Genomic DNA, 24,956 nt, shown 5'->3' with positions numbered 1-24,956 from the left:
ATGTAAAAGGGATGGCTTGAGTAATTTGTTTCCGCACGCTCGTGTGCAGGATAAAGGCTTCTTGGATAGTTGTATTCCGTCTCGTCTTCGACTAAAATAATTCACGGAACATTATTTTGCGTCATAACTGTTATATTCATTTGGGGTTTAATTTAATTTAATTTTCCATCATCACTTTTTATTTTAGGTGATATTTGATTCTCATTCTTTGTACTTAGCTGCAGTCCTTCTCCTTCCCTCGTAGGCCCAGAAGATGCAGTATTTGTATTCGCTTTAATGTCACTTAAACGTGATAACCTGCCTAATTTCAAACAGAACGAGACCATTTTTTTTAATCAATCGCCACGCGCATTCGCTACAGCTCTCCTATATGTACCGAGTGCACGTAAGAGAGCGCTCGAAGCACGAGGCCCCTGCAGGGAGAAGTTGCATCACTTACTACATTACCGTTGTGACATTTATCTTTAGCCTTGAATTACCTAACGATATCGGAATACTGAATGTTTGCCAGAGCACCAACCTTCCGTGCATGCAGACCTGGGGAGTGAGACGTCACGTCATAACGGCGAGGTAGAGTACCAAAGTTACGAGTAGTGGAAACCTTTACCTTCCACTCCTCCATTACCTTCCAGACCTGCACGAGAAAGCTTTGCCTTGTTTTCCCATGCTTTACTATGCTTAGGTTTATCCGTATGCACACCTACTTCTAGAGTTGAGAATTTTAAGTTGATAGTAATAATAATTTCGTGTAGCTATTTCTAGCCGAGAGCAGCCCTTGTAAGGCAGACCCTCCGATGACAGTGGGAGGCATCAGCTATGTGTAGGTAACTGCGTGTTATTGTTGTGGAGGATAGTGTTATGAGTGGTGTGTGAGATGGAGGAATTTCGGGGACAGCACAAACCCCATCTAGGCCCAACCTACAATTTAAAATTTTTGTACACACGGGTATCTATTACCCAAACTACTGGGCCTTAGTGGAAAAGAAGAACAGGTTAAATTACTGGCCCAAACACAAAACGTATGAAAGCGTACACTTGTGCTCCTTGAAAACCAAGTTTTAAAACCCTAATTGGGCTTGTGGCCCGATAATACAGAGGATAATCCCAAGCTACTGAGGTGACTGGAATGAAAAGATAATTTAATACATTACAGGCAAAGGATCAGTTACAAAATCGTAGTCACCTCAAGATAAATTGAAGGGGAACTCAAGAGGGTAACACACTCTCTATCCCGGATTTACAGTTAAAGACTTTATGAAATTTTATATTAGCAAGAAGTAATTTACATTTTCGGAATCACACGGTTACATAGTTAAAACTTAGAACCTTCCCCTCGGATAAGTTTGCGGAGACAGCTACGAAGATAGAAAACTGGTGGCCATTACCTGGGCTGATGTACTGCCTGCCGAAGGACCCGAGGGGATGGTTCGAGAAGGTTCTGGACTAAATACGGACACACGCTCTCATATTTATTGGCCGAATAAACATCTACAAGAAACCTGTGATAGGCTGAAAAATAAATACAAAAATTTCTAATTGGCCAGATTCAAAAGCTAGCGGGATGAGAAGGAAGTGTTGCCAACCTTGAAATAAAAAATAAATGAACATTGATTTAGTTATGAAAACCTAGAAACACAAAACTTCTTTAAATCACAAGTTCTTCCACCTTGCACTAGAGTGCATGACCTCAGTTTTTGTAAGGATATCTATGGAGAAAAGTTCAGACTACCTGCTGTACATCAAAACAAAACAAATAAATCCAGTCAGTTTAGGAAACTTTAAAATAACACAATACTCTGTTATTTATGAGTGACATCTTCTGATTAATGTCCCAACTTCAGGCAGTAGCTGTTTCACGTTTTGTTTGATAGATAGAGTTCCTTAAGGTGCTTCATTTAAATGCGCGGTGTTGAGGTGTACCCCCGGTACAATTATTATTATTATTATTATTATTATTATTATTACTATTATTATTATTGTTATTATTATTATTATTATTATTATTATTATTATTATTATTATTATTATTATTACCGAGCTCGATAGCTCCAGTCGCTTAAGTCCGGCCAGTATCCGGTATTCGGGAGATAGTGGGTTCGAACCCCACTGTCAGCATTCCTGAAGATAGTTTCCCGTGGTTTCCCATTTTTACTCCAGGCAAATGCTGGGACTGTACCTCAATTAAGGCCATGGCCGTTTCCTTCCCATTTCTAGCCCTTTCTTATTCCATCGTCGCCATAAGACCTATCTGTGTCAGTGCGACGTAAGGCCAAGTGTAAAAATAATATTATTATTACTATTATAAGTAGTAGTAGCATTCGCTCTACGTATGAATTAAGGAGCTATTCGCTTTCATAATCCATGACTCAGGCGATTAAATTTTCGCACTTATCTTGTTGCTCAATGAAACTTTTCCACAAGTATAACTGCAGAGAAATTCCCCCTCGTCCTGTGTACTATCTCTTGAAGACGTATTCACATATCATAGCTACCGTCCTTAGCGCTATCGTTCTGGTCGTTACACCTCCTGCAATGCGTGAAATGCACGTCATAAATGCGCTGCAATGGCTGCCATTACAGGCAACGAGCTCCGCATCCTTTATATAGAGCCTTGTTTAACTTCACTCTCATCCAATGGAAACCATGATATTTCTACCGTGGAATTTATTATTTTGAGTGATGTTACAAGAAACGTTCGAGTTCAAATCAGTTCTAACCTTATCAATCTAATGTTCGATCCGTTCATATTACAGTACTCTGAAAAAATCGGTTCTCAAACCAGGTAGTAGACATATTTTTGCACAAAACCTTTAAATATAGCTTTTGATCGTTTATTCTTATATCAGAACTATGCCAGTCAATGTGCTTTCAAACTAGAAATAATCACTATAATATAAAACTTATTCCAATGATGTTAAAATAGCAGCAACAGTCTGCTCAAAACCTATGGAAAAGAATTCTGAACACCAGCAAATAATTATGCTGTATGCATTTGAAGAAGTTCCGCATTAGAAATAAGTTAAGCTCAACCAGGTGAGTCAGTTTTGCGTCCTTCTATCATTTTACTATCGTTATCTTTTTTCACTTTAACAGTGAAGTATGGGGTTAAACAGTACTTACACTAGTGAAAACATGTCAGCTAGTTCACTGGCACATATTCCGATGCACATCCTCTTTTTGGGGCAGGAGGGAGCTTTCCGTAACCCTGCACCGATATCCCAGAGATTCTCTTCTTCACTTCCAGAACATTTGGACTTTGACATACTCAACACATCATCCTATAAGCAACGTTAGAGCGCTACTCAGTTGAGATAATATCAGACTGAATATCGGAAAGGCATCTCGGCTGGGTCGGGGATTGTATTCTTTCGTGGGTAATTCTGATAATACGCGAATTCCTGCGGGGCTAAATTCAGGCACCAAATTAATTTTTCTTATTCCGTACGCATGTTGAGCATTCACTACGAAGGTTGGTTGGATAGTAGTGGTGTGACGCCGGTTCTGATCCACTTTGGGGTGGGGGGTGGGCGGGGGGCGTGGTCTGTGCTCTGATTGGTTGGGGGGTGGGGGTGGGGGCGTGGCCTGTGCTCTGATTGGTGGGTGGGTGGGGGGCGGGGCTTTGCTCTGATTGGTGGGTGGGGGCGGGGCTTTGCTCTGATTGGTGGAGGTGGGGGAGGGTGGGTGTGTTGGTCTGTCTCTGTGGGGGCGGTGAGCGTGCGTGCGCGCGCGCGTGCAGGGTGGTGGGGGCGGGGTGTGGCCTCCACCCCCTTGGCGGAGGGGGGGTTACGTTTCCCCCCTTTGTGCAGCTGTGTGTGTGTGGCAGGTGCGCGCTCCCCTCCCGCTGAGTCAGCCTCGTTCATCCCCCTCGCTCCCCCAGCTGAGTCAGCCTCGTTTCCCCCGCTTCCTTTGTTCTTTTGTGTGTGTGTGTGGCAGGTGCGCTCTCCCACTGAGTTGGTTTGCACGTGCGCTCTCCCGCTGAGCCAGCATCCTTTATCTTCTATTTTTAAACATGCATGCACGTGCACCCTCCCGCTGAGTTGGCTTGCACGTGCGCTCTCCTGCTGCGATGAGTTTAGTATATATATAGCCAGCATTCGTTTGTGGAAACGTATTCGCTGGTTCTGCGACCTTGCTTGTGTACATCAGTGATCTATTACATATATCCTTGATTGCTGCTCGCGCTGTTCGGGATTGACCAGAGATTTGATTCACACCTAATCTTTTGGTAAGTTTTTTTCTCTCTGTTTCTTTGTAACGCAATGTAATAAGTTATAACTTGATTGAATAGAGAGGATAATATTAGGATTTCTTTTTTTGGTTTCAGAGTGTGATTTAACTGTTTGCCATCAAGTTATGGACTTGTTGAAGAAACTTTCTACTTTATCTAAATCAAGAGGAAGCGAGTATAGACCGCTAGATCAATTAGCGGTCAATGAAGTTTACAATGTGCTCTCGTACCGAGCTGTTAAAACTCGGTACGGGAGGCGAATTGTTGCAGATATTTTAGAAAAATCTGGTGACGAAGAGGTGGCAACATCAGTATTTTTACCAGCTCAGTACCAAGAACTAACCGACAACGACGTGGAGGAATTAAATCAAAGAGGATTGAAGCTCATATATAAAGGCAAAATAAATTCACGTAACGAGGTAGATTTTGTTAAATAGAAAGTTTAAAGTGTTTGCTTTAACATTGTTCATGCATGTATAGGGGGAAGGGTAGTCTGCTGAGGAGGAGAAGGCGCTAGAATCTTCCCTACCTATGTTTTATCTACCATAGTTTTTAGCTGTGTTATATGTGTGCCTAAGCTGTTTTTTGTTTATATGTGTGCCTAAAATATGAAATATAAGCATATAAGTGTAAGACAGAGAGAAGGAATCGAACAGTTAGTTATAGTTTCTTCATGTCTTGAGGGTTGTAAGGCAGAAGAAGTAGAAGAAGACTGTTGGTTAAACAATATTACACCCTTAACGTTTACTGTATACACATCAGATTCTTCGAAAGAATACTATCAAGAGCACAGGAAAAATGTTGATGAGTGTGTGTTACGTGTGATATTACAGACTCCAGGGTTGGATAAAAATGCTCATTTTTTAATAATTTCTGGTTATAACTACAAAACTCTAAGGTTTGAATCGAATGTGATAGTGTTTACTGATATGTACAGTAAGATATATCAACAGCATTTGTTATGCAGTCTTCAAGATGAGTGTGATTCCGAACTAATTCACTGTTCTTGTGACGTTATACATTCCCCGTATTCGTGGATTCAAAAACAGTTATTGAACTACAATACGGATGTACATACTGTGTACAGCAACTGTCATTACTGTCTATTTAAAGTAAAGAAATTATGTCAAATGTATTAATGTTTATTGATATGTACAGTAAGGTATATCATTAGCATTTGTTATGAAGTCTTGAGAACAAGTGTGATTTGAAACTAATTCCTTGTTCTAGTAGCATTATACATTCCTTTCGCAATGGTGGATTCATGCGGATGTACATAACTGTTATTGTTGTTTTTTATTAAAACATAGAGAAATTAGGTAAACAATGATGGAACCAAAACGTTTGAGGTTATCAGAAGAACTTTCCTTTTCTTTGGATAATGTAACAAACAATCATAAATTTGAAGAATTTTTAAGTGACACATACACCTCCGTAGAGAGTATGTTAGAACAATGTGGTTTGGACAGAGGGTTGAATGTGTCTGTAGACGTTATTCCATCAACTCATCTTTCAATCTATGAACCCACGTTAATTGAAAATACAAATGAATTGAATACATATTGGGTAAATCTAGTTGACAGTCTAAAGAATTGTATACAAAACAATTGTTTAAGCAAAGTAACTGTAAGAGTAGAAAAATGTTGTATGGCTTGGACATTACTAGAAACTAGTTACAGGACGCGTATGTTTACTGGGTCAATTAGAAATAGTTGTGAGTTGAAGGATCCTAAATTGTTTTTGGAAAGGTGTTACATATGGTTTAAAAAGTATGTGCAAAAAGCGTTAGAAAGCAGTGCGCTTAAAGTAAACACATCATTGATATCTGAACACATATTGCCTAGTTCGGATCAGACAACTAAACTTCACACCAACACCAAAAATCATATTATTACTATTGCAACAGATTTACGAGAGTGGTATGAAGAAAATGTTGTGCAAGAGACCTTAACCAAATTGAGTCGCTATCCAGAGAGAGATTCTGGGTGGGCTCTTAAGTCGCTGTTGGAACTGCGAATAAACATAAATTCATATGTAGGATTTCATGCGGGTCACCATTTGAAATTACCTAAAGCCATACGGGATAAGAAAGCTGTTGTTAATGTACAATGCAACGATGACGACTGTTTTGCATGGTCAATTGTAGCTGCTCTTAACCCAGCAAGAACGCATACCGAGCGTCGATCATCATATCCAGACTATAGAAGTGTTTTAAACTTAGAAGGAATTTCATTTCCTATGGAAATGCAAAAGTTGTCTAAATTTGAAAACCAAAACGATATATCAGTGAATGTGTATGGAGTAATGTATGAAAATGGAAAGTGGATGTATGCAGGGCAAGATAGCAATCAACCGTTTACAATTGTACCTATTTACATTACAAAGAAATTAGAGGGTTCTGCAAGGAAGCATGTAAACCTATTGCTGCTCCAAACGGAACAAGATAACGTTGTATACCATTTTTCGTGGATCAAATCTCTATCTCGGTTAGTGTCTTCAACAGTTAACAAACATAATCATAAGATCTATGTGTGTGAACGCTGTTTATCATACTTTGGTACACAACTCAGACTAGATAACCACATGGTTACGTGTAGTCAATTTAATCCTGTAAAGTTAGAAATGCCGAAAGAGAATGAAAAAATAATCAAGTTCATTCATTATAAACATAAAGAAATAGTTCCTTTTACTATTTATGCTGACATCGAATGCGTTTTGAACCCGATTGACACGGCTATGCCAAACAATGAAACTTCCTATACAGCTCCCTTGAATTATCACAGAGCGCACAGTATCGCTTACTATTTGCATTGTTCTTACAATGAAACATACAGTAGATTTAATTTATATCGCGGAGACGATTGTTGCGAATGGTTTGTTAGAGAATTATCTAGTATTGTTCAAGATATAGCACATTATTATGCTCAAGTAGTTCCGAAAGAGGAACTTAATAGAGATCAGGAAGAAGAATATTTAGGAGCAATTACTTGTCATATTTGCGAAAAAGAGTTTGTCGCAACAGATGTTAAAGTTAAAGATCATGACCACTTAACTGGAAAATTTCGTGGTGCTAGTCACCAGTGTTGTAATCTACAGTACACCTTACCGAATTACATACCAGTCTTTTTTCATAATTTGAGTGGATACGATAGTCATTTTATTATCAAACAATTGTGTGAGAAGATTGTAGAGGTAGAGGAGAATGATGATAATGCGAGTGAGGTATTTAATCCAGGAAGGGTGACATTAATACCTACTAATACAGAACGCTATAAGTCGTTTACTAAAGTTGTTCCTGTTGTTGATAGTAAAGCTTTCAGGTCGTTGCAATTACGATTTCTTGATTCATTCAACTTCTTAGGCAGTTCATTAGAGAAATGTGCTTTGTACATGAACAATGATGCTAAACATATCACGCGGAAATATTTTCCAGATGCTGTTCATTTCGAATTGATGTGTCAAAAAGGTGTTTTTCCTTACGAATATGTAAAGGAAATAAGCGTATTAGATGAAAGAAGTTTACCACCAAAAGATATGTTTGGTAGTTTGCTTACTGGTAGTTCTATTTCTGAGATAGAATATGAACGAGCACAACGTGTATGGAAAACTTTTAATTGTGTTACTTTGGGTGACTATTCAGATTTGTATTTGAAAACTGATGTGCTACTTTTAGCAGATATTTTTGAAAATTTTAGAAAGGTGTGCAGAGAGACTTATGGGTTGGATCCTGCTCATTATTTTACTGCTCCTGGTTTAGCTTGGAGTTCGCTTCTAAAGACAACAAAAGTTCACATAGAACTCATCACCGATGTGGATATGATGCAATTTGTAGAAAGAGGTATTCGAGGAGGAGTAGTATATTGTGCGCATAGGTATGTTGAAGCTAACAATAAATACATGAGCGATTACAACCCAGAAATACTCGACTCTTACTTACTGTACTTGGATGTAAATAACCTATATGGGTGGGCTATGATGCAGTATCTCCCAGTAGGCAATTTTTCTTGGGTAGAAAATGTAGATGAATTTGATGTGCTAAATGTAGATGATGAATCTGAAATAGGTTATATTTTAGAAGTGGATTTATCATATCCTAAAGAAATACATGATTGGCATAACGATTTTCCACTTTGTCCTGAAATGAGGAAATCTCCTGCACAAAAGGCTCTTCCTAAACTTATGACAACACTACATAATAAACATCGGTATGTGTTGCATTATCGAAACTTGAAACAATGTTTAAAGTATGGTTTGCAATGTTTAAAAATTTACAGAATACTACAATTTAATCAAGCTCCTTGGATGAAACCTTACATTGAATTGAATACAGAAAAACGTAAGCAAAGCACAAACGATCTTGATAAAAACTTTTTCAAGTTAATGAATAATTCCGTTTTTGGTCGCACACTAATGAATGTGAGAAAGTTTAGGGATGTTAAATTGACGACACGTTGGGATGGACCTTTTGGTGCTGGGCGTTTAATAGCGCAACCTACCTTTAAGAAACGAGTCATTTTTGATGAATCGTGTGCAGCTATTGAAATGGAAAGGGTGATAGTCAAGAGCGATAAACCAATGTTTGTAGGAATGGCGATATTAGACTTATCTAAAACAAAGGTAGTTGATTTTCATTATGCGTACATGAAGCAAAAGTATCCAAAGGAGGGGGACCTTACATTAGTGTATACTGATACAGATAGCCTTATTTATCATATAAAAACTAAGGATGTTTACGCAGATATAAAGGAAGATATTGCTGAATGGTTTGATACAGGAGACTATTCAGAGGATAATCCTTACAGAATTCCTAGAATGAATAGACGTGAAATAGGCTACATGAAGGATGAATTGTCAGGTGTGTTGTTTTGTAAATTTATTGGACTTAGAGCAAAAATGTATGCTATAAAAACAGAAAAGAAAACTGTAACAAAAGCCAAAGGTGTAAAATCTACAGCGAATTTGACAATAGATGATTATGAGGAGTGTTTCAGAGAAAATAAGCATATGATGAAAAATCAGTATTCTATACAATCAAATCTTCATCATGTGTTTACTGTGTGTCAAAACAAAGTAGTTTTAACACCAGATGATGATAAACGATACATCCAATCAGATGGTATTTCAACTTTAGCGTGGGGTCATTACCGCATTGATGGTGATAGTAAAGAAGTATAAGAAGTATGATGTTTCATGTACTAATTAAAATGTATGTACAGGAACTAATAAATTATTTGTGTACCTATTTGATTGTTATTAAAGTATAAATGAAGTGATTATATATGTAATTAAATGTAAAAGAGCTAGTTTGTAAAAATAAAAAATAATAAATTTATATATATTGCTTGTTTTTATTTTAACAATAAGGAAGGTGGTGAAATAAATAATACACAAAAGAGGTTATATGATATTTATTTAATCAAGACACATATACAAAAAATGTGTATATATAAACATAATTACACCATCTTTTTTATTATTTATTCCTTTGGACAGCAAGAACTATTATAATACATCTCCTTCACCTTTTTTTGTTTACACATACGACAGTCCTTCTTCATACTGGGAGTACCATCTATTTGAGTAGTAGCGTTTGGATCGTTGTTGAAGTAATGTTCATAACAATATTCATATTCAGGATGTTTTTCCTTGAATTCATCTGGCAGTATGTTCCAAAGAAAAGGAAGTTGATGATCAGCAAGCGAAATCAGAATCTCATCGGGCATATAACACCAGTCCAGAGTGTTGAATGATTTAAGTCCACTATGACGATATTTGTTTATAGAAGCACTCACCATACGCATAACATTACTCTCTTTAGAGAGCCAATCATGCATGTGTTTATTATGCCATAACGCACATTTCTGTTTTTCTTCTTGATGTAGTTCACACGGAAAGTATTTATCATCACTGGTTTCTTCTGCTGTCAAGGCTGCTTTCGAACATCCGTACATTGACAAATCAGCAACAGGTTTAGAAAAAACAGTTTTAAACTCTTCACCCAATCCGTTCACCACAACGAAACATTTGTTTTGTAAGTCTTTTAAAAATTTTTTTAACTTATCTTGTTTGTCGAATTTAATTAAAGCTGCACAACTAAAGTCAGCATCCTTGGTGTATTCACAGAAAGCACATTCAACTCGCCCATTTTCCAAAGGTTTCAGATCGATGAGAACTAGTGGAGACTGTTCCATGATGAAAGAGAAGTACACGCACATGGAGTGAAGGTTTCCTCTTAGCCCACATCTCTTTTATAGTAACTCCATCAATAAACACTTTATAGATGGCGACACGAGCGCGGTGAAGGAAGCGTTGATTTATGACGACACCACACTATTCTTCAGTCATACCTATTTTTAAGTTCTAGTATAGTATGTTCCATAATAACAGAGAAGTATGCAAGCATGGCGAGTGTTTCTTCTCAAGTCTACATCTGTTTTATGGTAACTTCTCCGCTAAGTGGTTTATAAGCCACAATTCGGTCATGAAGAAGAAGTGCGTAAAGAGATGTATTCGCAGGAATGTCGGTGTCGGTTTCAAATTCTACACGAATGTCGACTGGAGATGAGCGAATAGAGTCATTTTGGTGAGAACAATCGATAATAATCAAAGGTGCCAATGTTTTAAACTCTAGTCTACCAAGCATAGGTCCAACGATTTCATTTTCCTCTAATGAGTAATAAACAGCTTGAAATTTTGTATACATATCATACAGTTCGGAAAAGTCTCCAGCACTTATTTTAACACGTATGTCTTCATTTGGATAATATTCCTCATTGAGAAAGACTTTTAGTTTAGAAATATTACAATGATCAAACACACAAGCATTAGTGCTTTTTTTCTTTCTGTCAGTTTGAAATCCGAAGATAATAAAACGTGGTTTTTCTAGTTGTGAAGATGCTTTTATTGTCCAATTCATTCGTTTGGTTGCAGGCAGAGAAGGAAGTTCATACAATTCCCACGATCGAAATGCGATTTGCAAGTTCTCATTTCTTTCTACAATGTTAAGCATGCGTGCTTGTTCTTGGTGGGAGAGAGAGAGTGAAGGCACCTTCCAATAAATATCCTCAATAATTATATTAGAGTTATCATTATCTTCTGTAGATTTGAGGGTGCAATTATCGTTGCTACTTCTAATTAATACTAGTTCGTGGGAGCAACCTGTGATACACTTTTGATAATCTTCAGCAAAACCTAAAATATTAGAAAGAGGCATAACGATGTGAAAGTAACCTGTTGTAGGGTCAGCTAGGGCATAACCTGGACTGACAGGGAACCAACCGGTATTTTGGAGATTGGTTGTAGATTTCGTTGATGCAAAAGTCTTCATAGTACTTGCTATTCCCAAATTCCTTGTTCGATCGATTTCTGTACCATTAAGTTCATATCGACATTCGCTGAAGAGAAAAGCACCGAAATTGCTATCTAGGGTAGCAGAAGTGGATATAGCTCCTGCTCCGTTTGTAACTTTACCTATAACGTGAAGAGAACTTTTTGAAGGCAACAGATGGTATTCTTGCTTGCGTGCTGGGATTCGTATTTCATCATTGTATCCGAATGTTGTACCTGCGTAAGGGCGATAGGTTCGCTCCTTAACAGCAGTAATAGAACGATTGAAAACAGGTTTTTCTTCTATGTTTAGCGTACGAAACATGGTGGAGGTGTTGTTTACCATACAAAAGTTTAGCTCACTATGAGCAAAACACGGTGTGTGTTTTACCTTTATAAGGACTGATAGCACTAAAACTTAAAGCTTTCGTTTGTAACTGTTGTACATATTGGGTGTACGTGTGTCCGTTTGTAAGAACTTTATGATCCCGCCTGTAACTGAACTTATAACGTGAGGATTACAAGAGATAGTATCCTTGCTCGCGTAATAGGGGATTCGTATTTCATCATTGTATCCTGCAGTACCCGAAGTAGAATGATTGAAAAACGGTTTTTCTTCTTTTGGCGCTTGAGACATGATGAATATGTTGTTTACTCTATAAAGGCTTAGCTGACTGTAGGTGAGAACGAGGTGTGTCTGTTTAGTTTTATATCTTTATAAGGGTAAAGAACTTTGTATCCTAAAGATTCCAGATATCGTTTGTTGCTTAATGTCAATGGTTTTAGATAGATGTGGTTCGAAGCTTTACGTTCTCCACTACCACTTCTATCGCTTGTATTTCTGTAGACGATTCCCATGTGTTCATTCGATAGGTCGTATGTGAAGCGTAACCGAAAGGTTTTCGTCAAGTAAATCAACCTTATTTTCAGTTTGATCTTTGAGAGTCACAGTGATGTTGTTTACACTTTGTAAGGCAATAGGATAATAAATGATAGGTAAGGGTTGCTCAACTATTTTATACCCTGGAGCAACGTTAGGATAAAAATCGTAAATGGAATGTGTACGTTTTCCGTTTAAAAATGCACCGCTTGCAATATTGCACTCTACACGGATAACGTTAATGTTCGAAATGCAGATAGGGGAAGGTGAGATATTAGTTGTGTTTGGTTTCAAAATAGTTCGCCCGAAACCAAGAATAGGTGCCAAAGAATCGTCAACGGTGAAATCGATTGTATACTTGCTGTAAAGTTTTGATTTTAACGTATGTTTGTCAAAGGTTAAAGTAAAATTACTGTTGGGTCTGTTTGTACCATTCTTTTCGTATTCATGTGTTTGATCAGGAGTATCTCCTATTCGTGCAAACTTTCTATTTAAAACATCTATAAGATCCTGAATTTCATACATTCCTGGTGGTATCTTTATATCATGATTGATATCTTTATGTTTACCTACATACCTAATTCTCAGAAGATTATTATTTTTAGTTATGTTAGGAATCGTGTATGAGGTATACAAACTCTTCATGCCTACTTCGTACGAATAGTCATCTAAAACAAGCGCTGGAGATAGTTCCATGCTCAATTCCGACCCATTTCCAGTCAACGTGTACACCGACTCCTTTCTACTCTTCATGATGAATGATGTGTTGTCAACACTTATCAGCAGTATTTATAGTTAGTAGAAACTGTAGACATAAATGTCCACAAATAACGCTATCAAAAGATTGGTATCGTTCGTAGTTATATAGAATACGGTTACAACCACGCAAATAGCGTGATACTTCACAAGGTGGTCTCAAATCACCAAAACTGTCAAAATAGTGTGCATGCTTCCCTCTTTTATATATTGCTACCCAGTGTGAACCTGAAAGGGAAGAGGGTTCTAGATTTACAATACAACTCTCGTTTTTGTGTGCGTACTTAGGCAACGTGTCTCTCATGTAAACACCACGAAAATAAGGAATTCCTAACTGTAAGGCATACTGATGTAATTCAATGTTAGAGAGCGGTTTGTATGGTAGTTTCAGAGGTATAGACCCAATCCTTTTTTGTAAGGAGCTAAATAGAGACCTTTTCCGCCCCGTAAAGCTACTGCTTCCATGACATGGTTGTGACGTTGCATCTCGGACAGTTGCTCTCTTGCTTTTTTGGCTTTGTTTATAGCGTTCACTACACCTGCCGCTCCTCCCGCTAGGCTTCCTAAGGCTGATAGGCCTGCGAATAGTGGAATAAGTGGAATAATCCCCCCCAACTTTTTTTGTGGTAATGGGATAACTCTTCTTCTTTTTCCTACACTGTTGTTGTTCTTGTTGTTGTTTCCTACAGCTTTGCGTGCAGCTCTGAGTGCTGCGGAAGCTGCCTGCTTGATGCCGACACCTGGTCCTAGACGTGCGAGCGCAGAGCGAGCTTTCTGAATAGCTAACAATAAATGGTTTTTTCTTTTTTGTCTTCTTTGTTTTCCAGCTCCTAGCTTTGCCTTGCCTTTCATAATTCCAGCCACGGCTAACGCCGCAAGCCTTTCTCGTACGCTTGCGTCCCGTGACTTAACTCGAGCCCAAGCCTTAGAAGCTAATACTCGATCGGCTTCACGTCGATGATTTGCATCAGTTTCTTGGTACGCAATATCGTGCTCTTTGCACGCTTTATCTAGAGGATTGATGCCTGGATCACCACGTTTCAACCGTTTTTCGAGTCGGGTGCCTGGTCCACAATACTGGTAACCTGGAATGTGTGCTTCAAATGGGAGGTGGTCAATACCTTTGTTTATAATTTTATTCAATAACCCACGTCCACAACAAGTCTTCTTCTTCTTCTTCTTCTTATTTTTCTTCGTCTTCTTTGTTGTACTAGTAACGTTGTTGTTACTCGTTCGAGTGACAAACATCGTGTGAAAGCTTTCACCTCAAGGTAAGCATATATATATAAGCATGCAGGTGATGCATATCATTCAGTCCGCTATGGTTAAAACGGTAAAACAAACCATCTCTCTACCTGTTCGTGTAATAGAAGACGGTGATGGAGGAGGAGAACAAAATGCTGTGCGACGCCACAGTGTTCTCCTTCCAAACTCTTTGCGTTGTATCATATGTGGTCCATCGAATTGTGGAAAAACTAATCTTATGATTAATCTGTTGGAACACCCAAATGGTTTGCGTTTCGCCAACGTCTACGTCTATTCGAAATCGTTACAGCAAAGTAAATATGCTCGCTTAGAAAAGGTGCTGGCTTCCATTCCAAGTATCTCCTATTACAGCTATTCTGAAAACGAAGATGTTATACGTCCTGAAGAAACAAAACCTCACTCTGTGATTATTTTCGATGATGTAGCGTGCGATAAACAAAGTATTATGAAAACATATTTTAGTATGGCTAGACATTTTGGTGTTGATGTGTTTTATCTATGTCAAACTTACACCTGTCTACCCAAACATTTACTTCGAGATAACGCAAATTTTATTATATTATTTAGACAAGATGTTGGAAACCTAAAGCATGTGTACGATGATCATGTTAATACGGATATGAGCTTCGATGAGTTTAAGGAACTCTGCGCTCAGTGTTGGAATGAAAATCGATATAGTTTCCTTGTTATCGATAAAGATAGTGAATTACATAACGGACGGTATCGTAATGGATTCGATAAGTATTTCGATACACGGAAGGTATAAATACTGCGAATATAATATGGATCATGTTCATTTGATCTACTGAGTAGTGAGTGTAAACATCATGGAGGTATGTGGAAATGTTAAGGTTGCTGTATCTTACCCAGTACTGGAAGATGATATACCAACTAAGGCTTATGTGGATGGTATTTTGTTTGAAGCTGTAGCCAATAACTTATACCGCACTGAAGATGGAGATTATTCATTAAATAATAAGCGACTACGTTGTGTAGCCGACCCTATACTTGAAAATGATGCATGTAATAAAAAATTTGTTGTAGATTCTCTTAACGAATTCAAGAAAACAATTGTTAACAATTCTGGAGTGGGAAGTTTGGAATTAGGATCCACTACAGTTACCGGAATAGTAAATCAAAACACAGCTCCTAATGCAGTGACCTTGGAACATCTTCATAATTATACACATTCTAAAGAGTATTTAGACGAATCAGTTGTAAAAGAACTTAATGAATTGAAACGTAAGGTTGACACTTACGCTGATATTTTTGATATTCAAACAGAGAGTGATATAGATGTTAAGAAAAGAAGACTAACCGGTTTAGAAGATCCGAGAAAACCTCTTGATGCGGTAAATAAACAATATTTGGAACTGTATGCATCTAGTCAGGAAGATGTTAATGCTGTTGTAGAAAGCATAAACCAAGCTGTAAACGAACTCAAATCAAACTTAAATAAGCAAAATGACATTATAGAAGTAAACACTGATAACCTCAATATACACAATAAACGCATATCTAAAGCTTCTAATCCAATTGATTCTCAAGATGTTGTTACGTTGCATCATCTTGAGAATTATGCATATAACAAACAATACACAGACTGTGTGATAGCCAACCATCAAAATGATATTAATGAACTTAAACAGAACGTTGCTCACTTTGATATAAAAGAAGAAACCATTAACATAAAAGGTAAACGTCTATCTGATGTTTCAGACCCTGAAAATGATCAAGATGCTATTACTCTACACCACTTAAAAAATTATGCATACAACAAACAGCATACCGATAGCATAGAGGCTAACTATAAGCAAGACATCACTGATCTCACTCATATAACTGATGTAGTAACCAATGATATCAATAAACTTAACAATAACGTTACCAATCATGTTGCTCACTTTGATATAAAAGAAGATACTATCAATATAAAAGGCAAACGTCTATCCGGGGTTTCAAACCCCAAAGAAGCTCAAGATGTGGTGACTTTGCAGCATCTAGAAAGTTATGCATGCAGCAAACAACATACTGATAACATAGAGATTGTCTATAAGCAAGATATTGCTGACCTTAAAACCCGTATATCAGATGTGGTGGTCAAAGATATCAATGAACTCAAAAATAACGTTTGCAATCATGTTGCTCAGTTTGATATAAACGAAGAAACCATTAACATAAAAGACAAACGACTATCTGGGGTTTCAAACCCTAAAGAAGCTCAAGATGTTGTCACTTTGCAGCACCTAGAAGATTATGTGTACAACAAACAGCACACCGATAATATAGAGACTAATTATAAGCAAGACATCGCTAATCTTCAAACTCACATAACTGATGTAGTAGTCAATAATCTTGATGAACTTAAAAATAACGTTACCAATCACGTTGAGCACTTTGATATAAACGAAGATACTATCAACATAAAAGGCAAACGTTTATCTGATGTTTCAAACCCCAAAGAAGCTCAAGATGTCGTCACTTTACAGCATCTAGAAAATTATGCATGCGGCAAACAAGATATTGATAAAATAAAGGTCTACCATAAGCAAGACATAGCTAATCTTAAAAATTTCATAACTGATGTAGTAATCTATGATATCAACGAACTTAAAAATAACGTTAGCAATCACTTTGCTCATTTTCATATTAACGAAGAGACTATTGATATAAATGACAAACGACTATCTGGTGTTTCAAACCCCAAAGAAGCTCAAGATGTTGTCACTCTGCACCACCTGGAAGATTATGCGTACAACAAACAGCACACCGATAACATAGAGGTTACCTATAAGCAAGACATCGCTACACTCAAAGCTAGCATGACTAAAACGCTTAATTTGTTAAACGAAAAGAACATAGAATGGATCCAAAAATCCATCGTTGAAACAAAAGATAATATATTAAGCATTGTAAATGAACGCGTTCTATCTATAGTACAGGCTTTAAAAAATAAGCTGCTTGTTCATTTCCTTCTACAAATAACAAGCATACCATCAATGTACGATAGTCCCTTTTATCGTCTCAATAATGGGCATCTTACATACACGTTACCACACTCGGGAACACTTGAAGTATTGTCTATTGTTCCTGCAGCTAACAAGATTCAGTGTAAACATAATGAAAATGTTATAACAATCGGAGAAGGAACTATAATTACTGTTCACGCAAAAGACAAACTGCAATTTAAATTGGTTGGAGACGATGGTAAGCATTCAACGACTACTTTACCTTTACATATTGTGTTTGACTACACAACAAACCTGGATTTCTCTATGATAGAATAAAAAGCGTTGAAAAACGTATTACAATACCATTATGGGTTTGTCTGCTCATAGATACAGAACAAAAGCTAAAGATCTACAGAACTTCTTTGAAAAAACATGAATTGTTCAACGAATACTTGTACGAAAAACACTCGTTTGAAAAACAGGAGCCCTTCCAAGAACTCCCGTTTGAAAAACAGCACCCGTTCGACAAACACCCGTTTGAAAAACAGCACCCGTTCGACGAACACCCGTTCGAAAAACAGCACCCGTTCAGCGAACACCCGTTTGAAAAGCAGCATCCGTTCGAGAAACCAAGTACAATCTGACATAAAGAAAGACATATATGACAATCAATATCTTGCGCAAGCTATTAAAAATGTAAAATATAAATATGATGCGCTTAAATCAGGAGAGCTTTTACAAGAAAATCAACTTGAAAAAACATTTAGTCCTATATCCAAACCCTTAAAATCTCTACTGGCTACCGTCTCAGAAAAATCTAATTCATTCAACTCTCCTACAGCACCTCCTATCAAACAAGAAGAAACAGAAGAAACAGAAGAAGCAGAAGAAACAAAAGAAAACGAAGAAAGAACTCTTCTAGAGCAACCCAATGCAGAAGTTCCATTCATTTTTAAAGCACAGAAGCCAATAATAGGGAATATTGCTTCTTCTTACTTGGATTTATTTACACAACCACACAGTGTACGCAAAGTATTAGATCGAGTTTATGGGGTACGAAAAGAAGAAGCTAGATGGTTTCTTGGTGATTCAGAAATACGTTTCCACGGTAACGACATAGTCATAAATAACAAAAGCTATAAAGGCACGCGAGGTCTTTATGAATTAATTTTTAAATCCTTCCCCAATAATAGTATATACACAAAGAGAGATCTTTCAAATTATGTAAAAATATTAGAATCTACAAACGCGCACAGAGTTCAGCATCGATCGGATAAACAGTTAATGTCTAATCGAGGGTATAAATATACAAACATTATTAAACCACTCTTCTCTACAGAAAGTTCGCCATGTAGAAAAAGAAAGCGAACAGGCATGGGTTTGAAGTGGAAATATAATCATCAACAACCTATTGTTGACTATGTACACTGGGATGATCCTAATGAGCTTGTACAACGTCTACAGCTGTTAATGGCTTCTAAATCTGCAGGTCATACTGCACACGAAAACGAAATTTTATCTATTATTGAAGAACTTCGAGAAGCTCGAATTATTGCATAAATAACCAGTCTTCGTTTTACACCACATCAGAATGAGTGTTGACATCAGAGCTAATATTGCTAGAGAGTTACACCGCCCCGCTCGCAGATGTTACATGCGGCGGAGGGTTATTACTAAAGGATTAGATGATCTACACCAAATGGATTTAGTAGAAATGATACCCTATTCTCGAGAAAATAATGGTTTTAAGTATATGCTAACCATTATAGATGTTTATTCTAAATATGCTTGGGCACAACCTTTAAAAAGTAAGAGTGGAAAAGAAGTTGCTGCAGTGCTGCGTAAGATATACAATAAGAGCAAACGATTTCCTAAACATATTCAAACAGACAGAGGAAAAGAGTTCTACAATGCTGAGTTCAAACGATGGACCACATCACACAACATTAATCATTACTCAACGTACAGCAATATGAAAGCTTGTGTTGTAGAACGTTTCAACCGAACACTTCGTGAACGTATGTGGAGAATGTTTACTAAAGAAGGAACTCATTCATGGATACATAGGTTACAAAAGCTTATCCATGATTATAATCACACCTATCACCGTACTATTAAAATGAAACCTTGTGATGTAAAAGACAATCGACTGCTTGCAACAGTGTATAACACAATTAAAACAGTAGATACTAGAAAGAGAAAATTTCAAGTAGGTGATATTGTTCGCATCAGCAAGCAAAAACATCAATTTGAAAAAGGGTATACACCTAACTGGACTACTGAGCTCTTCACTATTTATAAGGTGCAACCTACTAACCCTGTGACATACCTCTTAAAAGACTGTCAACAACATCTAATAGCTGGTGCCTTCTACACAGAAGAATTGCAAAAGACTAAACATCCAGACATCTACCTAGTAGAACGCATACTTCGAAGGAAAGGAAATAAAGTGCTTGTAAAATGGTTAGGGTATGATGATTCTCATAATTCTTGGATTAAAGAAACTAATGTATTGTAAGGAATAGATTGTAATAAAAAAAAATATAATATGTTGTGCTTTTTTTTGTTTCCCTTTTTCCTTCCTTCTGCTCTTAGTAATAATGAAAGGATACATATAAAGGTTTAAGAAATAAAAAAAGATATAAAAATAATTATATATTTAAAAAACTAGTGCACAAAATACAATACAAAATACAATACAAAACAAAACAATACAATACAATATTTAAAAAATATTTATGCATTTACAATTTTTACAATTATAAAATTCTCCGTTGTTACTTCTTTCCAAATTGGGTGCTTCGCAACACCCTTGCTCCTCAAGCCCCCTTTGAGCAACTGAATCAAAACTGAAAATTTTTTTCATCTCTTTGATGAATGTCTTTTCATCATTATCATCATCACTATCTTCTTCATCATATAGGTCTTCTTCTTCTTCTTCTTCTTCTTCCTCTTCCTCCTCCTTAAAGAGGAAAAGATTTTTTTTCTGTCGTTCCTCTTCTTCCTCTTCTTTTCTTATTAGTACCACCACTTCCTCAATCCATTTTACAATGGAACTATTGTGCAGCTCCTCCTCCTCCTCCTCCTCCTCCTGCTGTAAACTGCAGTCCATCTCCTCCTCTTCCTTCTCCTGATGCTGCTGCTGCTGCTGCTGCTGCTGCTGAAGTTGAACTCTACTACGAAGTGGTGGTGTGGTCTGCAACTCCTGCTGTCGCAGGCTGTCGTTACAGCTCAAGTCCAACAGCATCTCCGCCTCCTGGTAATGTTGCTGCCGCTGCTGAAGGCAACCACAGCTCAAGCCCAGTAGTGTTTGGACTTGAGGAAAGCACTGCATCTGTGGTGGTGTAGGCAGCATCTCCTTCTTGTCCTCCCACTGCTGTTGTTGATACTGCTGCTGCTGAGGTTGAACTCTACTACGAATTGGTGGTGTGGTCTGCAACTCCTGCTGTCGCGGGCTACCGTTACAGCTCAAGTCCAACGACATCTCCTCCTCCTGGTAATGTTGCTGTCGCTGCTGAAGGCTACCACAGCTCAAGTCCACTAGTGTTTGGACTTGAGGAAAGCTCTGCATCGGTGGTGTAGGCAACATCTCCTTCTTCTCCTCCTGCTGGTGATGCTGTTGCTGCTGCTGCTGCTGCTGAAGGCTAAACCTCAAGTCCATAGGTTTATAGCATCGTGGCAACGTCTGCTTCACTCGTACCATTTTTCTGTTGAAAAGTATTCCCTTCAATAACTGAGACGAATCTCTGATACAGTCTACAAAACCCTCCAGCATATATACTCAATCTCTTACCCCTACTCTTAGGCACTACACGCTTGTTTACTAGCAGGGGAGCGCACGTGATGAAACTGTAGGTGGTTAGGCTAGGGAGGGAGAGCGCTCCCCCTGAAAGCGTACGTGCAAGCCAACAACGCTCCTAATTTTATAACACCCACTTTTTTCTTAAGCACTCCTGCTGCACCCGCATGCATTTAAAAATAAGAGATAACGATGTTGACTCAGCAGGACAGCACACGTGCACACATTTTCTTTAAAAATAACAAAGGTGCACAATGCTGACTCAGCGGGAGAGCGCACCTGCATGCATGTTTAAAAAATAAGAGATAAGGGAAGCTGACTTAGCGGGAGAGCGCACCTGCCACACACACAAAAGAACAGAGGAAGGGGGGAAACGAGCCTGACACAGCGGGGGAGCGAGGGGGGAACGATGCTGGCTCAGCGGGAGGGGAGCACATCTGCGCGTCATGCTGACTCAGCGGGAAGAGAGCGCACCTGCCACACACAGCTGCACAAAGGGAAACGCGGTTAAGGCTGACTCAGCGGGGGAGCGAGGGGGATGAACGAGGCTGACTCAGCGGGAGGGGAGCGCGCACCTGCCACACACACACAGCTGCACAAAGGGGGGAAACGTAACCCCCCCTCCGCCAAGGGGGTGGAGGCCACACCCCGCCCCCACCACCCTGCACGCGCGCGCGCGCACGCACGCTCACCGCCCCCACAGAGACAGACCAACACACCCACCCTCCCCCACCTCCACCAATCAGAGCAAAGCCCCGCCCCCACCCACCAATCAGAGCAAAGCCCCGCCCCCCACCCACCCACCAATCAGAGCACAGGCCACGCCCCCACCCCCACCCCCCAACCAATCAGAGCACAGACCACGCCCCCCGCCCACCCCCCACCCCAAAGTGGATCAGAACCGGCGTCACACCACTACTTTGGATCCTCTAAGTTATTATTAGGGTGTGTGATTGGCATGATAGTCGCGAACTTGCGGAAACAATTAACTTTGTATTCCCTGTCTCAGCAAATAAGTTACTTCCAAGTCTAGTCAACTTGCTCTTGCAGTCATTTTTTGCTGACATGTGCATACTAGGCTAAATGCTAAAAACAATGAACTTGGTATTTCATGTCTCAGCAAATACTTGCAAGACTAATGAACTTGCTCGTGCAGTCAATTTACTTTTTGCTGAAATGCACATACTATTACGACCTCAATTTAGCTGCATTCTCACTCAGTACTTTGAACTAACAATTCACACTTAGTCTTCAATGAGAGGAAATCTCGCCATCGATTTTATGTCGGGTTGGGGAAGTCAACGTTTCAAAGCTTGGCAGTCAAGAGAAGGAGCCCTCGGGCAGGAATTCATATTTAGAAAATTTCTTACAACTCAGTTAAAGTCTAAATTCATGATTATCTCTTTTGGGCAGATGCCCATGCAGTTTTCAAGACTCAAAAGCCTAGCGCTTTGCCCCCTGAGCTACTCAGCCTAACTTGCTTTCGAATTCGGAAGAGGGTAGGGTGTTAGGTTTCATCTCTAAATGTGCAGGACGCCCATATAGCATCAAGTCAAAAACCCGCAGCCTCCCACTACAGTTGTAGCGCCGACTGTTTTCTGTTTTTCCGGTTCTGAACATAAATTTTTAATGTCTAAGTGATGAAAACATTACGGTAGGCAATTAGAAGTCTCTAAATTTCAAATCTATCATCTCAAAAAGTTACAATCCAAAATTCAGTGCTCCAGATACTAAAACAACAGAACGTCCCGCATCAGCACAAACGCTAGCGCAGCAGTTAACTGTGCGGTCGCTTAGTTCCGAGACCCTGAGATCGCCCTCCTACGTTACATCCATATAAGCAATGCAACCTATTAGGCCTTACACCACCTTCCTAGTCTCATACAATGTATTGTCGCCATTTTGTTTTGGAATTCCAAGTTCAGCTCCAAGCCTCTGAGGTTGCATTCCGACGTTACGCCCCTATGAATAAAGCACATGTATTAAGCCTTACGCTATTTCCCTAGACCCGTGCTGCCATCTTGTTCCAAGTTAAGCTCCAAGCCCCTGGGGTAGCATTCCGACGTTACGCCCCCTATTAATAACGCACTGGTATTAAGCCTTACGCCAACTCCCTATTCCTATCAGTACAATGTGTGTGTAGCCGCCATCTTCCAAGCTCAGCTCCTAACCCCCTGAAGGCACCTACCAACGTTACGCTCCTATGAATAAGGCATATGTACTAAGCCTTACACCATCTCTCTAGTCCTATCAGTATAACGCGTAGCCGCTAAGCTCGTGTAGGGAATGGCAACCGGTTAAGTTAACGCCTGATCAGCGTTAGGTTAAGTCTGGACTTTAAGTCAGGGTGTAGCGAAGGGCAACCGGTTAGGTTAACGCGTGGTCAGCGTATGGTTTAGCCTGCAAATTTAGCCAGGTTGCAGGGAAGGCCACCGATTAGGTTAACACCTAGTCAGCGTAAGGCTATGCCTGCAATTTTAGCCATTAACGTCATGTAAGGTTAAGCCTATACTGCTATGCTGTTAGCCTCGGCATCGAACTTAAGACTGTAAGGGTAACGCCGTTAGGTCGAATCCGGGATCTGCGAGGTTATGTCTAGACACGTCATGCTTGTTAGGTTAAGCTTGCTCTCTTAGCCAAAATCATGTTGGCTGTTTGTGTTAGCTTGCACTTTTAGGCATCGAACTTGGGTCTGTTAGGTTAATGTCCTTGAGCTTAGGGTCGAACCCGAGGTCTGTAAGGTTAAGCCAGCGTAAGATCATGTGGGGTTCAGGGCGTCCTTTTAGCCAGCAGCCCGCACCGCGCTGTGACGTCACCCACCTGATCAGGCCTCGTACAGGGGCCACCGGATACCGGATGCCGCAGAACTCTCCAGAAGTATAGGCTACTACTCACCTGTCCAAAACGAATCACCATCAACAGCGTCATATGCCCTCACTCCATATGAACACTGCTGAAAGGTTTGGAATCTAATTCAAGCTTTTGTCATGTATTCTAGTGATTAGAAAATCTATAACACCACTTCCCCTACCCTGCCGGCCAACATTCTGATGGTAGAAATATTTTCAACGAACGGGACTCGAACTGGCTAACTACGGTGTCAGACCACATACATTGATGCCTTAACGACCATGGCTACCAGGTGGGCTGCTCTAGTCCTTATCGATAGATATCATCATCATCATCATCATCATCCTTTCTCATATTGAGTTAATGAATCCTCTGAATTGCTGGGATATCCACAAAGAAGAGCTTAGGGTCCAGCAGCCAAAGTTGTTGCTCTCTTAACACCACCCAGGGGTCACGTGTAGGGTAATATGAGGTTAAACCTACGGACGTGTAGCAACGAAAACCCCGCTCTAAAGATGGCTGACTAAGTAAGGGCAGAAGATGTAAATAAACAATTTAAGTTCTGTGGCCTAGGCAACGCATAAAATGTAGGGTAGAGTTCCCATCTGCATCGTGGTTTCCATGGCTGTGTAAAATGGCCGACATTTAGGGCAGTAAGAGTGATAGAAAAAAAGGAATAAGGAAAGAACAATAAATTGCCCCTCTGACTAGTGTTTACTATGGATGGATTGTAGGAAAACAAGATGTCTGACACTTAGGGCACAAAAATATAGTAAAAATATGAACTTAATATCGCTTGTAACAGAATGTATTCAGAAGATAACACCACCACATGGACATCAGATATAAACACACCACGGATAGCTCTGAAAACCACAACTGAGGCATTAGTTCTTAATA

The sequence above is a fragment of the Anabrus simplex genome, chromosome 14 (genome assembly GCF_040414725.1).
Source record: "Anabrus simplex isolate iqAnaSimp1 chromosome 14, ASM4041472v1, whole genome shotgun sequence".
Lineage (NCBI taxonomy): Eukaryota > Metazoa > Arthropoda > Insecta > Orthoptera > Tettigoniidae > Anabrus > Anabrus simplex.
Note: the sequence above shows the minus strand (reverse complement) of the source record.